Here is a 15,888-nt window from a genome sequence, read left to right as displayed (position 1 = left end):
TTTTTAATACAATGCTTGACGTATAAATCAACATAATTATATAAAATTAGAATTAAAACTACAAAAAACTAAAATAAACCTAAATTAACAATATTCTTACAAGGTTACGACATTTTGTAAAAATGTTAGAGATGGGACAAATTGATCAATGAAAATCGATCGAATAAAAAAATAATTCATTTGTTGTTGTTCATGAAAAAAAGTATTTAATGTCTTGTTTTTAGTAAATAATTGTCTTAGACACACTATAATAGGCTTGTTTTTGTGTTTTTATATCAATTTTCGAAAACAGAGTTTCATGTTTGTACGAAAAAACTGATGAAATCAATTCGATCGGTACATGATCAGTGATTTTTCATCAATAGTGACATTAGTTTGGCAGCTGTCATTTTAATCAAGCGAAGTTTTAAGGACTATAAATTGGCTAAATTTTTATTAACATGTGTGTGCGATTCGACTAAACGCTTTGCAGTATTACAAGTAGTAGCTTATCTAAAACAATATCACGTTGACTGTTTTGCATAGATTATTAGTAAACCTTTTAAACAATTAGGTTCCGTGGCGTGTGGAGCGTTTCCCATACTCGTATATTTCCTGCTATCGCCACAATCTGGTGCCCGCCTGCTATCTAATCCGTTTAATTCAAATTAGTTTACAAATTAAATGTGTCTTCATTTCGCTGGCCTTGCTCCCCGCGGCCTTGAAGCTCCGACCGTGCCCCGAGCTCGCTAAGTCCATTCATACGTTCATTCATTTTTAACGGAAACTTTTCTTGCTAGGTACACATGTACATTTGGCGCCCAACGTGGGGCCGCAATCGTTTCTCTAGAATATATTGAGTATTTAATCATTTTAATTTGAGAAAAAATAATTGTCAATTCTTTTAATGAGAGCAGTATAATTTTAAATTATTTTTTTAATTAATCAAATTCATAATCATAACACTAGCTTTACTTGTAATATTGATTTAGTGATCCCTAAAATTTGTAATAAATGTGGATTTACAACTGTCAATTATTCGTACGTTATATTTTTAATTTCATTCCAACTGACCAAAGATTGAACATTAGATGTAGCAAGAGTAAAACGGAGTGGCTACGCGATCAAGAGTTTTTGCGTTAATAGTCTACAAAATGACGTATTCTTATTAGTGATCGACCAAGGTTTCAGTCAGTTTCGACCGAAAAGTTTTCTCGTTTTATATCATTATCTTTTGTCTGTACTGTCCGTTCGTTTTCATGATTGTTTTTCCCGGTTTTTGTCTACGTAAAAACAATTCATTTTCCATTTTTCTTTGTCCGTATCTTAGTAAGGGTTTTCAGTTTGTCATTATTTAACCCCTTTCTGCGCTCGGCACTAACTAAATGTATGCCAGTGGGGTAAAATTAATCCGTTGCGTGTACCTGGTTAATTGAGCATGTCGCTTTTGGGGTTTGTGGTCACGCTAAACTCAATAACACATCGTTCTCATATTGTTAACCTAATTTCCCTTTCATTGTATCTTCGACATGACTTGTTTGAGAATCAATTAATCAAACAAATAGACTTAATGTTTTGTATTGAAATTTCTTTCAACCAACTTTTAACTAGGTAACTTTTTATAAAGAAATAATAATATCTGATTGAATGCGGTATTCAACCTTTAAAAAGTCAGATCAAATCAGTTTTGTTCAGTGGGTTTTTTATATTTTTAAATTTTGTTAGTATTATTCTTATTTTTAGTGGTGGGGGTCAGTGCTATGCAAGCTTCTGACGACACTGAAACCTGTGAAGATCTATTTTGACGGGTCCACGTGAAAAGTTCTCGCCCAGGGGTGCTATCCTGAACCACTCTCCTGGCACGAGAAAACAGTTGTTATTATTATTATCTCGTACACACATAATACACGAGATAAAACGGCCACGAGAGCGTTTGGAATACCAGCCCAGGTCTATAAAGAGCCTGGCTACTGTGTTGACGGCGAGAGTTTACATTTTGCTAAATCTCCTCCTTCATGTCCAGATCCGTAAACTATCGGTAGGGGGCGAGCTCTTTAACATCCTCTGGTTTAACCAGTGGTCCCTCGAGGATGAGACTCCTTTTATGATGTGAAGCATCACACTAGCATAGAATGCGTGTAGGTGTTTCCTAAATTAAATAAAGTTATTTTTATCTTAAGGATCATTATCAACAAATTTTCTTTGGGTTAACTAATGAGTTGTTATAATGCTATTTTAATTTACTTACATATAACTTTGAATTATCTATCCTTACCTCTGTTTTGTATAAATACATTTAACTCTTTAATAAAGATACCAGTCTCGAAGATGTCGCGAAAGCGATGAAACCGGTCGCTGGATTTTCCAAATTTGTTGATTAAAGTATCACTTATAATTGTTATTACCTTATACTTAAATGATTTTAATTTAAATTCTTTTATTTCCATAATTATATAAAATCATGATTTAAAACCCCTGCTTGCACTTGTATATGACATGGAAATTTGTTTAGTCTCCCACCAGTCTGACGATGTCGGTCACGACGAAATCCGGTCACTGGTAAAAAATTATAAATATAAGTGGAATAAAACTAAATACGTATTTTTATTATCATAATGACAATTTTTTTAATTAAAAATATCTAATGGGACATCGGAAATTTAATTTGGAGCATTTACGATAAATAAACGAGTTTTGAACATATTTTTTTTTGGGCAATGGATTATAAAAAAATTAAATTGTCGTGTTGACTTTACGGGACAGTTTATTGAAATACGCTCTAAGAGATATGGATTATTGATAAAATTGTTTGAAATTTTGAAGAGGAAAGACAGATCAGAAATGCTTCTACGTTTAGTAAGGGAAGTTAAACTATGAAAGGAAGAAAAGTCTTTGTACGAGTCAAAATAGGGATGAGATTTACGATCCAGAAGTTTAAGGAATCCATTCTGTATCTTCCCCCCCTGTCCTGTTTATATGGATGTGATGTATAATTTCTTCTCGTCTTATTCCGTGAACGGAAAACTACCTGCTTAAGACAAATAAATTACTTCAGGAAACATCTCGAACATTTTCCAATTTAATATGCATTTCGCATTTGTAATTTTCTAGTTAGGCTGCTAACAACGTGATAGGCATCTACCGTGAAATATCTACACGGTGTCATACAACTTCATATTAATAAATGGTTACATTTTTATTTTTAATGAAATGAATAAAAGGCTTTTTTTTTTAACCACTACTTTAACACTTTTCTACCGACCGTTTTCAAAGCTACACAAGCTTCTTTATCAAGGTATAATTAACTAATAAATCTTATTCTATTTTATTTTAACAGCGATTACTAAATAGTACATCGAAATCGGTATTTTTAATAAAAAAATTTTGACTTCAAAAAAAACTTTTTGGAACACCAAAATGAATTATTTGTCAGTGTATAATAAGTTTGTTCCTTTAATTATGTTCATGTTATTATCTTATTAAAAATTTGAATCGGTCCACTATATTGTGAACTCTCTATACTCCACTCCTACTGTTTCTTCATTTCTTAACCTTCTTATGTGCTTCTCTTTTTCTCTTTTTTTATCTTGTCTTAGATAATATATTATTTTTTCTCTTTACTGTGTAACATGTTCTCTTATTATAATATTTGTAAAAAACTTTAACTGGATGTATGTACTATTTTTTTATATTGTGTATTCTTATACAGGGTGTTCTTTAAAACCCGTCACATCCGAAACCACGATGATCAGTATGAGCAAGAAGACATTTTAGCATATTAATAAAAATATTTAGAACAAAGAATATTTAAAAAAATAAAATATTTAAATAAACAAATGGTTGCCTACAGTCAGAATCCTAAACTATTTATTTAATATAAAGATGAAACTTGATTCGGCTAATGTGAAAAGTGTCAATGCAACTGATTTGCTTCACTAGACTGTGCAATCTTGGAATAGGTGAATTAATAGCATAATTATGCATAATTGCATATTACCATAATTAAAATATTATATGCTATTCATAACTTTATTGGTGTTCTACGTTGGCCTCCTCCGTGCTGTCTGGTACCGAGGATCCATTCACCCTCATCTTAGTCAAATCTTCAATTATTCTTCGATCAATTATACGTGGCTGCATGTCTCCTAACTCAACAACTTGCCTAGTTGGATAATATCACGGTAATCCTGTCTGTATTCGAATCGATTCATACACCTGATTTTCTAACTTTAAATATTACAAGTTTTGCTATAAGGTTAACGCAATTTTCGTTAGTAAAGTTAGTTCAATAAATTTTGCTTTGAAGGTACAGTCACTCAAGACGTGTCTAGATTGTAATTATGTAGAGTCAAGGAAGGCTTCTAAATAGAGTTTTGAAGAGCTTCTTACTTTGGGTATATACACTTACAAGCACACATCACCAACTTTAATTAAAAATCAATTCGGTTTGTGGTCCTGTGTTGTTTTGGTCTTTGAATTCTTTGATTCAAGGTTCGATCTCCACTTCTAAAACGTAATTCTCATCATTGTTATACTTATATGACCAGTTGAAAATGCTTATTTTTTATAAATGTTAGCAAATACTTGTGTGGTAACCACTTACCGAATTTTCTGTGTCTACCGGTTTCGAGACGTACCTGTATCTTCGTCAGGTCCCTTATATTTTTCAGCTTATTTTTGGTTTGCAAAAAATATGTTTATGTACAAGTCACTTTACTTTCCATGTAATAAAATTTATCTTGATACTTTACTATTGAAGAACCAATGCAGTGCGCAATGCACCACTGAGTGAGTATAGGAAAATAATCTTGATGCTTGGTTTATGAACCATATAAGAACACGTTCTCATATATATTTTTTATATTATACGAGGTGTGTTCAGAAAATAACGGGAATTTTTTAATTTCGCGGGCTTTATTAGTCCGAAAGTTATTAAAACCAACAAAAAAAACAAATTCAATGTCTTCACGGCCATCTTGGAAACGCTTATACCACTCGTAATCTCTTGTTTTACTCATAGCAGACTCATCATAGGCCTTTGTTAACATTTCACACACTTTGTTACACTTTATTTCATTTTTTACAAAAATTTTATTCAAATTCTCTGATCCATTTTTTTTACAAACGAAAATTGTCGAGCTCATAAAAACACGTCTAACCTTAGCGACAGCCACAGGCAAAGTAAACAATGAATACAACTGAAAATTTTCGCATACTTCAGGGGCATGATTACCAACATATAAATTGACAATCGGACTCTCCAAATCCGCGAAATTGAAAAATATCCGTTATTTTCTGAACACATTTCGTATATACTCGTATATATGCATATAAAATATTTTTTATTTTATATTTTTATTATATTTTTGCTACCTACATTTTTACTGTTTTTTTACTATGTATTTTACTATGTTTTTTTTAAAGTATATTTTTACTATGTCTACTACCTTTATTATTTTTTCTATTGATTGATCACTGTTTTTTTTTTTTTTTTGACAGACTTAATTTAGGGTTAATAACCTTAGATAGTCAAAGCAACTTTGTATAAACGTATAATTTTAAGTACATAATATGATATAAATAAAAATATGAATATTTCATATGAGAAGGTGGTTCTTGTATGAAATATATGGTAAATGGAATTGATGGTTTTCACCAGAATACGTTTTTTCTTAAGTACTTTTATTGGGTTTTTATGCTTGCCAACTTTCAAAATAAACCCCGGAGGATTAAGAGAATTGACATGTAACTTAATTTTTAACTTATTTCAAATTTTGACATTTAGAGGGTTTTATCAGTGTACCGTTACATGGAATGTGTCTTGAACTTTGCTCAACTTCTTACTGACTCGAAATCTACTCGTAAACTTGCAGATAACACCACCCGACGCGACCTTCATGCAAAATATACGAAGACTTGCCCAGCTATTCCCTCACGAGCTGAAAAAAAAACAAACGGTCACCTCCCCCGGGAAATAAACGGGGATATTTAAGGGTCTGTGCCCAGAAAATATAAAGTTTTCCGATATTCCACGGCATAAATATGGACCTAGGCGAGAAAAGGACCAACATATATTAATACATGTCGGAATATTTGTTTCGAATGGATCTTATCTTTTGATTTGTGAGCCTCCGAATCAGTTAAAGAAGTAAACAGGTTTTCTTTTTTGTGATTATTTTCAATCAAGAGATACAATTTATTCAAATACCAATGTGTGGTGATTGTTTTTTGCTATAATTTGTTTTGTTACATTTTTTGTTTTACGTTGTGGGAACTGAGTTGGATCCTTTTGGGACACCTTTTTTGTTTCTTGCTTTTTGTGACCCGATGTTTCTCTGTGCTTCTCATACGTCAAAAAGTAAAGCAATCAACCTTATTGGAAATCCTAAAATATGAACAATCTTTTGAATTTGTCTAATTTTGTATACAACTACTACCACCACCTAAAGAGTTATTAAGATTTACATATTACAACAGAAATGGAGAACATTTTAGAGAAAAGTGTTTGGAAGTCTAGTTGCATTATCGACAAAATCAAGAAAGGAGCTCTGCGCTGGTTTGGACACGTAGAACGAATGGACAGCGAGAGAACGGCTAAGAATATTTACAATACGAATGTTGATGGATGCAGAAATAGAGGAAGACCGAGAAAGACATGGCATGACCAAATCCAACAAATACTTAAGGATGGACATGTCAAAAGTCGGAATAATCGGCGCGCGTGTATGAGAAGATGTATAAATGTAGAGGAAGCGAGATATGTATGCAAAGATAGAGTGTTGTGGCGTTCTATCCTCTCTGCCTACCCTTGCGGGGAGTCGGCGTGATGGTTTGTTGTTGTTGTTGTTGTTGATGTGGTTTTTTTCTCACTGTAACATTCACCACTTTGCCCATGTTCTCACATCCGCATTTCTTCAATTCTTCTATCCGTTAATTTATTTATTCGCCTTATGGGCTTTTACACTTATTAGCAATACATTTAAGTGCAGCAGTATGACATCAATAAATCGTCGATGGACATCAAATATGCGCCATGTGACGATTTTTACGAAAATTAGTTAAATATACAGTTTTTTTACATTATTTTTGACTCAGTCTTCTACTGCCTTTCCAGCTTTTTGTTTGATTGATAATATTTGCATGTGATGATTATTATTTGTGTATTTGATGTACTTATAATGTATGATTTGAAATAATAGTCACATAAAAAATCGTCTTGTGGTTATTTTAATACCACGTATTTCATTAAATTATAATTTTATAAAGAGATAATTAAATTTGAATTGATTCTTAAAGAAAGAGGTAAGAAATAATGACTGTAACGTCTACTCATTTGATTTGTCAGAAGGATCCTGGCAAAATGACATTAAAATATAGTCATATTCTCTGCATACCACTATACAATTCAAATGTAATAGTATGTTTATATTAACATATTACAACAGAGATGAAGAACATTTAAGAGAAGGTAATATAGAAGTATAGAGCCATTGACAGGTCATAAGCCCTGTAGATGCCTATACTTCTATATTACCTTCTCTTCAATGTTCTTCATCTCTGTTGTAATATGTTAATATAAGCAGCTCCCCAGGGAGTTGAATGCAGTCCTTGTCTACAAAAATTTGGACAAACTCAAAATATTGTATGTTTATATATTATTAAGATACATTTTGTGATAAAAAAATCTCAATGAAATCAGTTTTTCTGATTTGTTTGGACATGTAGAGCTAATGAACGGCGCAAGAACGGCTTAAAAGATTTACGATGCGAATGTTGATGGATGCAGGAAACGAGGAAGATCGAGAAAGTTATGACATGAACAAATTTAACAAATATTTGAAGATGAACATGTCAAAAGTCGGAATCGGCGTGCGTGCATAAGAAGATGTATGAATGTAGAGGAAGCGAGGTATTTATGCAAAGAGAGAGTGATATGGCGATCTATTCTCTTTGCCTACCCCTATTGGGAAACGGCGTGGTGGTTTGTTTGTTTTTATTAATTTGATAAATATTAAAAATGGGCTATGTGACGAAAACTGTGCATTAAATATAAGCCATGTGGCTAAATCGCATCGAAATGCGACTTTTTGGCATAAATTAATTAATATTTTTAATAAATATATTACTTTATTGAAAAACACTGTATTTTTCCTACTTCGTCCATACACAGAAGTGTTATTTTTGGTTTAGTTTTTTTTTTAAATCGTTTTTATCGATTTTCTCAGAATGTGCTCCGAGTCACATGGCCCATATTTGATGTGCAACGACGCTGTATAAAAATGAATGTACGAAAGTTTGTCCTTCATTGACTCGATAACTGCCGGACCGATTTACATGCGGTTTTTTGCAAAAAAAAAACAAATTTTCGTGACTTAGGTTTGTAAATAAGAATATCTTTTATATGTTCATCAGAAAAAAAGTTAGGAGCGAATATGCGTTTTTCATCGAACTTCCAGGGTTGCATTCTACTGAAATGCATATTCCAATAAATACGGAGTGTTGTTTTTTTGTGTATTAAAAAAGTTTGTATTTTAACGTTTTTAAACGTCAATTATTTTTAATGGATACTGAATTGATTGATTTCGTTAGGATTTCTTAATTTCTACATATTGACTTATTTTTAATGGATTTTTAGTAATGCTTAAATAATTTCAACCGACATTTGATAAATTTAAAAAAAATTGATTCTTACACAGAATCCACCACTGTTGATAAATAGTGCAGAGTTTGACATTTGCAAAAAAAAATCTATATTAGAAAAAGTAATAATTTAATGTTTTGGAATTTAACCATAAACAAAGCCCAAGGTACCTAATTAAATTCAATATTTGAATATTAAAAAAAATGTTTTAGAAGTCTATCATAAACAAGTACCTAGGTAGGTACCTACTTATCAATGAAAAGTATTTTTCCTTTCATGGCACAGTAATTTTTCTTTTCTTTTGGTTTCGAATTAAATGTCAAGGTCACGTCAAAACCCGACTGGCGTTTAAAGAATGACTAAATTCACGTTTATCGTGAGTTAGTGTCATTATTTTAGAATGCTCAGGGTAAAACGCGCTCTGACTTTTCTTCATTAAAACGTATACCCGTATTTTCTCCATGGATTATGGCACTAGAGTAGTGACTTTCGCACAATTTTGATTTGAGCACGACGAGACCTCTAAGCCAATCACATGACGAGATAAAACGAAAAACTAACCCTTATTACAAATATATAAATAGCTCGAAAAAGGCAAAAATAAATAACACGTGTCCTTATTTACGAAAAAACGTTTGCTGAATCAGCTTATAGCGCGCAAGCAACGTTCGGGCAGGACAACGTCTGTCGGGTCCGCTTGTAAATAAATAAATGATATATTATGGTTTGTAAAGATTTATTATTATTATAACAAAGGCAAATAGTTACATTGATAACACTGTGATAATTTTCAATAATTCCTCAATAAGTATAATGTCAAGGAAATGCTGATTCAGTCAATAAGATAATATGATTAATCAGCGAGTTGAAATTGTAATTTTTCTTTGTATTTTTAACAGGCCAAGGTCTCAGCGTTCCCCTACGCCCTACACACAATGTGACGTAATGCCATAGTTTAGATTTTACATTATGATAACGAAAAACAATATTTTATTTGACTACCCACTTTCTTTAAGCTCCTAACTTCACATATCTCTAATGGTCGTCTAAAAATAACATCCGACCTTTGGATGTCTGTTTTTGCCTTACCGTAATTTGTACGTGCTTTATTTCAAGATTAGGGGGCCGAATAACGCCGTACAATTTATAATTCTGATTCATAAATATTTATTGTAAATTTAAGATTCCCTCCGTGCAAATTTTTCTACTTACAGAATGCTTATTCAATGATATTGGAAATCGTTCAACGATATAAAAAAGTGTTCTAGTGTCTGCAATTAGGAAAATATCTCAATAAATATGGAAAAATTATTTGATAAACGCGATTGAAAATATAGGTTACTTTAATTCTTGTTAAGAATCATCACCCCCCTTCGCACTAAATTTGTAAACCAAATGCAGCATAATTAGATCATTTGTTACATGAAAGTAAGGTGATCAGTCTTGCGCTTCAGGTGCCTGTCCAGTTAAATGAAACATTGCAGTTCTTTTGCACTAGTATGTTTCATAGTCTCTGTGCCGTGATTACAAACGATATCTTCATCTGTACATATCGAGACGATACACTTAACTTCTGTACCTACTATCTCTATCTACCTCAGTATGTTCTAGCGACTTGTCATCTCGACGTCATATGATCGAATCCAACCAGTGAATAACCCCGAAAATTAAGTCCGCGTTCCTTACTTAATTAAAGTATAAAATAGTTCTCATTTGTATTTTAAATAGGCTTCTGTGATAAAAAGCGGCCACTTTAAAGTGATTATTAATATCAATTAATCCCAATTCAAGCAAAAAATTGTTAATTGAGCATGATGTTTAAAAGACTTTTGACAATCACCAAGACGGTATGCTTAGCGATCAACTGTATTTATCTAGATATTACAAAGCTGGAAAAAGCAAAGGCAGATAGTAAAACAGTTCGAAAAATATGAAAAATGAAATTATTTTTTATAGTGGCAACATTTTTACGCCTAGATGGTCTTATATGTTAAAAGGGCAGAATCTAGCTACATTATATGTGCATCTTGGCGTTCGTTCATCAAAACTTGATGGTGGGGGGATCGGTAGTGTAACTTCTTAATCGCTCGGAAGAATTTTGTCTTCAATTATGGCGTCTTCAATTATGGCGTCATACTAAAGCTTTGTCATTTTAGTGCGCAGATATGTGTCCCATGACGTACGCTTCTCCTTTTTTCATATCGTTGTACCTACCCAATACTTTAAGGTAGGGGGTCGGTAGTGTATCTTCGTAATCGCTCGAGAGAGAATTTATCATCAACCATACCGTCTTGGCGAAGGTATGACTTCCTTAGCTTCCCATCATAATCGCCACACTGCACCGGCTCCTGAGGCGTAAGGCTGATCATTTTACTTTCATGTAAAAAAAAAACAAGATACGCTGCGGTTTGTGTACCGATAGAGTGCCCTATGCACCATTTCGTGCAGAAAGGCAATGATGATGATTTTCAAAGAAAGTGGAAAAAAATAATTTATATCTTTGACGAAATGTTTTATTTATGGTATGTGTATTTCAGTCGAAAGTACCTTGCTGAATCTTGAATCAAAACATATTACATATTTATTCAATAATAATGTCTATCTATTCTCTGACGTCATGATGAATAATGTTATTACGAACATTGTTATGTTAACCCCCCCACCCAATACGAACGTGACGTCATATTAGGATAGCCAATCGCGGGCGTTACGTTCGCACTTACCATGTTAATTAGTTATTAGATATTCTTGGTGTCATGGATGTATGAAAAATACCTGAAAAATATATTCATGATCTTCGTTGAATTGACTTATTTTGTCTAAATAGAAGTTCTTATCGAATCCTGCGGCGCTATTCTGAACCGCTCTCACGGCCGTAGAGAACACTTTTATGTCGCGTATTTTGTATGTTACGCGAGGTAAAAGCTTTTTCTACGGTCGCGAGAGCGTTTGGAATATGACCCCTGGACGTCTTGCACAGTACACCAACGTCATTACCACTTAAACACGAGCCAGAGTAGAGATTCCCTTCATTGTCGCATTTCCTTCATGCGGCTGCCACAGACAAAGTAAACAATTAATACAGCTAAAGAATTAAGCTACTCCAGGGGCATGTATACCAACATAATAAAAAATGATAATCAGACTCCACGAACCCGCGAAATTTATAAATCCCCGTTATTTTCTGAACACACCTTGTACATTACAAACTTAAATTCAAGACGTACACATTGTAAAAAAAAAAAAAACACGAAGAGACTTGTCAAAGTAGTAGGAGAATCCTGCTCTGAACTGATCAACATCCAGAGCAACGTTGTCCAGCATAGCGGTAGCCCTTCCAACAGGCGTATCCTTCGGCAGGTTGGTCCTGTATATTGGAACATGAAATAATCTACGCTGACGCTGTCTTAGATAATTAGGGTCAAAAGTGAGTGTAGCTAAAAATCATCTAGATGACAGTTTTCATTTTCATTTCATTTTTTTTTTTGCACCACAACAGGCCAGGAGGCCCAATTACAGTGGTGAATTACATTACAGAACAACCAGGCTTGAGGAAAATCACATTTTTTATTTTTTGTGTTCTCACCGGGAATCGAACCCGGAACCTTCCGTGGACAAAAAAAAGCAAAGCACCATGAATGACCGTTTAAGGTTCAGCTTGTAGTAAAATCCACATTAATGGTATACATTTCATTATTTAAGCGTACAAAACAAAAGAAAACAATAAAAAACACATTAGTTTTTCTAAGTACTTTTACTTTTTTATTGAAATACGAGCATTACAATTATAATTAATATTACTCTAAAAAAATGCAGAATCACCAGTGAATGACCACTACTACCCTAGTAAAAATAATACTCAGATTTAGTTACATCATAACATTATAAAACACCCTAACACATTACAATGTGCATATATTAAAAAAAATGCATAAGAAATAGCATCATTTAAAACACTTACCACACCTTTCCTTATTAAAACACTATCAATCTCAGAACAATAACGGGAAGACGCACTATTACCTTTTAACAACTCACAGTTCAAAACTGATAGATTTGTTTCTTACCAAAAGATGTGTCCGCCTACTGCTTTTGTCGTAGTTTCTAGTGTTAAAAGTTTTTTGACTGGACACATGTAGCAATTATTATTTTATTGTGTTTTATTAACCAATGCTCATTTACTGGGGAGTGGTCATTTACTGGGGGGTGGTCATTTACTGGTGCTTTGACCCTATTAGGATCATACAAACCGATGCTCATCACAATCTCAGGATTATCAACCACACCGCGCAACAGCTGATATAAATGTGCAGTCAAATACACAATTCTTCTAGTCTTTAAACTGTTGTAGCCAAGCATACCCTGGAAAAATTCGGTCGAGAAGAGCCTAGTATAAACCCGCACTCTATCATGTAGAGATATCTCAATAACTTCTTTTGGATTTTTCCCGTCATAAGAGAGTAAGTTTAGTTCATGTGGCCACCAAATCGTCGGCATCGTCATCGAAATCATTATTACAACATATATATATTATAGCTAATATAGTTAATATTGACATTAAATGTTATTATAATATAAAGGAGAATAGTATGTATTTATAAAACAATTTTATAATCTTAATGCGTCAGAACAAAGGTGTTAGAAAATTATTCATGTAAACTTTGCTTTAATAGCTATTGTTCCTGTCAGCCATGTTTTAAATAATACCGATCTCCAAAAAACACATTTGCATTCGAGCCTTTACACCATTTCTGCCAATTCTCATGTTAAATGATTTCCTGAATCCGAATATAACCCCCGTTTTCCCTCCACTTGAACCAGCAACGACAGGTCATAAGCCCTGTAAATGCCTAGACTTCCATATATCTTCTCTAAAATGTTCTCTATCCCTGTTGTAATTTGTTCATCTCAATGAGTCCCTAGGGGATGAAATCTAGTCTTTTGTCTACGAGCATTGGGACAAACTCAAAATATTTTAATACTTTTTTAAGTCGATTTAAAATATTTTATTTATTTTATTTTTATTTCATTGAAATAAACGGCACTTAGTGCATTTTACATATTAGTTACAAATACAATTAAATATTGCAAGGCTTTTCTTCCTTTTCTTTCAATTTTTCAGGTAGCTCATTGTACGTTTTTAAAACCTTGTGCAATGAGTTTAGAGACTGTGTTTTGGTTGACGCGATCTCCTTCAATGCTTGAGGTCCCAGATTCAGGAGTTCACACAACGTGGATGTTAAAACACAGGCAGCATTGGGAATGTTACACAGTGTGTAAAGTGGTCACTTAAACCAGCCAACGACGTGTAATAAGCCCCGTAAAAGCCTAGACTTCTATTTTACCTCCTCAGAATAAAAAATGATTTTGCTCTCTGTTGCAATAAATTTAGATCTTAATAACTCCCTTGGGACGAAATCCAGCCTGTCTGCAAACATACTCTAAACAACGTATTTTTATTTAAATTTATTTCAACAGAGAGGGAATACATTTTTGAGAAGGGAATATGGACTTATGACAGGTCATAAGCCCTGTAAATGCCTAGACTTCCATATTCCCTTCTCAAAAATGTTTTCCCGCTCTGTTGAAATAAATTTAAATATGAACAACTCCCTAGGGAGGAAATCCAGCCAGTCTGCAAGCATTTGGACATAATCAAACGTTGTTGAACGTATTTTTAGTTCGGTATCAAATTTAATAATCATCTCTGTTAAATAAATGTTTTTTTTTCCTTTTGCTTTTCATCTTCAAGCGCGCTCGGTTCTTTTTATTTCCTTTTGTTTCTACAACTCTCTCGCAGTACTCTGCATCCTGTTATTGCGCATCCTTTGTGTTCACAGCAAGCCATATGCATTATCTTCTTTACTCGTGTTATATCCGTTTCTATTTTCGAGTTCCTACTGCTTAAGAACATAGTGCATTGCACAAGTGCCGTGAGTAACAAAACAAATGTGATTTCTTACAAAAGGATATTTTCTTTTTATATGGAGTTCTCGTTCGAATGCCTCATACTTATTTATTCATTTTATTGACTATAATTGGCTATGGAGTACTCGTTCGAGTTTCCCATGCTTATTTATTTATTTATTTTATTGGCTATTGGCTATTGAGTACTCGTTCAAATTGTTTTTACTTATTTATTTATTTTATTGACTTTAATTGGCCATGGAGTATTCGTTCAAATTTCTCATACTTATTTATTTATTTTATTGGCTATAGAGTTCTTGTTCAAATTTCTCACAATTATTTATTCTATTGGCTATTAGCTATTGAGTACTCGTTCGAATTTCTCATACTTATTTATTTATTTTATTGGCTATAGAGTTCTTGTTCAAATTTCTCACAATTATTTATTCTATTGGCTATTAGCTATTGAGTACTCGTTCGAATTTCTCATACTTATTTATTTATTTTATTCGCTATTGGCCATACAGTTCTCGATAAAATTTCTCAAACTTATTTTTCTTTATTTTTTATTTTATTTTATTTTTTTATTTATTTTTATTATTAATAAAACACATAATACCAAAATTAAATTTTATACTCCCAGGAGTTATTAGAAACTCATTTGGGACCGTACATAAAAAAAAAAACATTTTTTTGACAATACACTCATACAAATTAATACATCCGAAATAAAAAGAAAGCATTATTGTATCAGAAACATAAAACACCATCTTATATAAACTACATTAATAATTATCACTATCAAAAAGATTTAAGAATTTTTTTTTAATTGCGAAACTTCTGGATTTTTTTTGAGTTTTTCGTGTCTTAGCTCATTTATTTATTTATTTTATTGGCTATAGAGTTCTTGTTCAAATTTCTCATAATTATTTATTTCATTGGCTATTGGCTATGGAGTACTACTTCGAATTTCTCATACTTATTTATACATTTATTTTATTGGCTATCGGCTATGGAGAATACATTAGAATTTCTCATACTTATTTATTTTATTGGCTAAACAAACAGTGCGAACATAAACCTTGTCAATTTCTTTGTATATAAGTGTAGGACACCCATGCACACACCAAAAAAATTGTCGACACTTAAGACAATAATTTAAATTGTGTAAAATATAAGAAATGAAAAAGATGCATATAATAATAACGACAATTAAATGTCTACTTCTCTTAATATTTCTATGACGTTTGACTTAAATTTACATAGGTACATTGTCAAGAAAACAATCAGCCTCGGTAAATCTATAGTTAAATTACTCGCATAGCCTAGGTATTGTAGATTGTTTTAAATAGTTCGTTGAC

At 32.6% G+C, this 15,888-nt stretch overlaps 1 protein-coding gene across 1 annotated transcript in view; it reads left to right on the top strand.

Moving 5' to 3' along the window:
* LOC148273264 (uncharacterized) overlaps positions 1 to 15,888 on the top strand; it is a gene marked incomplete at its 3' end in the record, with an annotated part of 192,892 nt that overhangs the window by 120,749 nt on the left and 56,255 nt on the right. The window lies entirely within an intron of this gene.

This window comes from Micrasema longulum, unplaced genomic scaffold (assembly GCF_059751315.1).
Source record: "Micrasema longulum isolate JH-2025_06_02 unplaced genomic scaffold, ASM5975131v1 h1tg002018l, whole genome shotgun sequence".
Classification (NCBI taxonomy): domain Eukaryota; kingdom Metazoa; phylum Arthropoda; class Insecta; order Trichoptera; family Brachycentridae; genus Micrasema; species Micrasema longulum.
The sequence above is the reverse complement of the archived record's forward strand: the minus strand, read 5'-3'. Positions and strand labels throughout refer to the sequence as shown.